We start from the raw sequence: 3,379 nt of genomic DNA on the forward strand, positions 1-3,379 counted from the left end.
CACAATTCTACTTCTAAAAGCAGAAATAGCAGGAAACATCAACCACTATTCCTTAATATCTGTTAACATAAATGGACTCAATTCCCCAATAAAGAGACACAGGCTATCAGACTGGATAGATAAACAGAATCCAGAATTTTGCTGCATACAGGAAACTCATCTCAGAGACAAAGACAGACACTATCTCAGAGTAAAAGTTTGGGAAAAAACATTACAAGCAAACAGCCCCAAGAAGCAAGCTGGAGTGGCCATTCTAATATCGAATAAAGTAGATTTCAACCAAAAGTTACCAAAAAAAAAAAGATAAGGAAGGACATTTTTAACTCATTACAGGGAAAACTTGTCAGGAGGCACTCACAATCCTTAACATATATGCTCCAAATACAATAGCATCCATAATCATAAAAGAAACCCTACTAAAGCTCAAAAAGTGCATTGCACCCCACACAATAATAGTGGGTGACCTCAACAACCCACTCTCATCAATGGACAGATCATGGAAGCAGAAACTAAACAAAGACACAGTGAAACTAGCAGAGATTTTGAACCAATTGGAATTAATAGACATCTACAGAACATTTCATCCTAAAACAAAAGAATATACCTTCTTCTCAGAACCTCACAGCACCTTCTCCAAAACTGACCATGTAATCGGTCACAAAACAGGCCTCAATAGATATAAGAAGATTGAAATACTCCCATGCATCCTATCAGATTACCCTGGTATAAGGCTGGTCTTTAATAACAACAAAGGCAACAAAATCCCCATATACACATCGAAACTACACAATGCTCTATTAAACGGTAGCATGGTCAAAGAAGAAGGAAAGGAAGAAATTAAGGATTTTCTAGAATTTAATGAAAATGAAAACACAACATACCCAAACCTATGGGATGCAATGAAAACAGTACTGAGAGGAAAACTCATAGCTCTGAGTGCTTCCAAAAGGAAACTGGAGAAAGTATACACCAGCAACTTGACAGCACAGTTGAAAGCTCTAGAACATAGGAAGCAGATACACCCAAGAGGAGTAGACAGCAATAAATAATCAAACTCAGAGCAGAAATTGACCATATAGAAACAAAAAGAACCATCCAAAGTATCAACAAAACCAAGAGCTGGTTCTTTGAGAAAATTAACAAGATTGATAAACCCCTAGCCAAACTAACTAGAGGGCAAAGAGAAAGTATTCAAATTAACAAAATCAGAAAGAAAAGCGGAGACATAACAACTGAAACTAAGGAAATTCAAGAAATCACCAGATCCTACTACAAAAGCCTATACTCAACAAAGCTGAAAAATCTGGAGGAAATGGATGAATTCCTAGACAGATACCAGATACTTAAAGTTAAACCAGAACCAGGTAAACCATCTAAATAATCCCATAACACACAAACAAATAGAAGCAGTCATCAAAAACCTCCCAACCAAAAAGAGCCCAGGTCCAGATAGGTTCAGTGCAGAATTCTATCAGACATTTATTGATGACCTAATACCAATACTCTCCAAAGGATTCCACAAAATAGAGTCAGATTGAACACAACCTAACTCATTTTTTGAGGCCACAATAACTCTTATTCCTAAACCACACAAAGACCCCACAAGGAAAGAGAACCTCAGACCAATCTCACTTATAAACACTGATGCAAAAATACTCAACAAAATGCTTGCAAATGGAATCCAAGCACACATCAAAATGATCATTCACAATTATCAAGTAGGCTTTATCCCTGGGATGTAGAGATTTTTTAATATACCGAAATACATCAATGTAATCCACCATATAAACAAACTCAAAGAACAAAAACCACATGGTCATCTCACTAGATGCTGAGAAAGCATTTGACAAAATTCAACACCTTTTAATGTTTAAAGTGTTGGAAAGAACAGAAATCCAAGGCCCATATTGAAACATAATAAAAGCAATATACAGCAAACCAATAGCCATCATGAAGCATGACATTGAGAAACTTGAAGCAATCCCACTAAAATCAGGAACTAGAGAAGACTGCCTACTCTCCCCCTACCTATTCAACATAGTACTAGAAATCCTGGTGGTAGCAATTAGACATTAAAAGCAAATCAAAGGGATACAAATTGGAAAGGAAGAAGTAAAAATGTCACTGTTTGCTGATGACATGATGGTGTATGTAAGTCACCCCAAAATTCCACCAGACAACTTTTACAGCTGATAAACAAGTTCAACAAAGTGGCTAGATATAAAAGTAACTCAAACAAATCAGTAGCCTTCCTCTACTCAAAGACAAACATGCACAGAAAGAAATTAGGAAAAAGATACCTTTCCCAATAGTCACAAACAATATGAAATACCTTGGTGTGACTCCAACTAAGCAAGTGAAGGACATATATGACAAGAACTTCAAAACTCTGAAGAAAGAAATCGAGGAAGATCTCAGAAAATGGAAAGATCTCCCATGCTCTTGGAATGGAAGGATCAACATTGTAAAAATGGCCATCTTACCAAAATCAATCCACAGATTCAATGAAATCCCCATTAAAATTCCAACTGAATTCTTCATTGAGTTTGAAAGAGTTATGTGCAATTTCATCTGGAATAACAAATGTCATTGAATAGCGAAATCCATTCTCAACAACAAAAAAAATCTTCGGAAATCACCATCCCTGACCTCAAGCTATATTACAAGGCAATGGTGTTAAAAACTTATGGTACTGGTACAGAGATAGACACGTGGATCAATGGAATAGAATAGAAGATCCAGAAATGAGCCCTCACATATATGGACACTTGATTTTTGACAAAGGAGTTGTAAACATTCAGTGGAAAAAGGACAGCCTCTTCAACAAATGGTGTTGATCCAAGTGGCACTCAGCATGCAGAAGAATGAAAATATTCCCTTTCTTATCTACTTGTACAAAGCTCAAGTGTAAGTGGATCAAAGTTCTCTACATTAAATCAGGTACACTGAAACTATTAGTAGAGAAAGTAGGAAAAACCTTAGAACTCATTGGCACAGGGGAAAATTTCCTGAACAGAACACCAATGGCTCATGTTCTAAGTTCAAATATCGACAAATGGCACTTAATGAGATTACAAAGTTACTGTAAAGCCAAGGACACTGTCAAGAAATCAAAATGGCAGCCAACAGATTGGTAAAAGACCTTTACCAACCCCACATCTAATAGAGGCCTAATATCCAAGGTATACAAAGAACTCAAGAAGTTAGACACCAGACAATCAAAAAATGGGGTACAGAGCTAAACAAAATGTTCTCAATTGAGGACTATCGAATGGCTAAGAAGCATCTAAGGAAGTACTCAACATCCTTAGTCATCAGGGAAATGCAAATCAAAACAGCCCTGAGATTCCACCTTACATCAGTCAGAATGGCTAAGGTC

Source organism: Micromys minutus (assembly GCF_963924665.1).
Source record: "Micromys minutus genome assembly, chromosome: 2".
Lineage (NCBI taxonomy): Eukaryota > Metazoa > Chordata > Mammalia > Rodentia > Muridae > Micromys > Micromys minutus.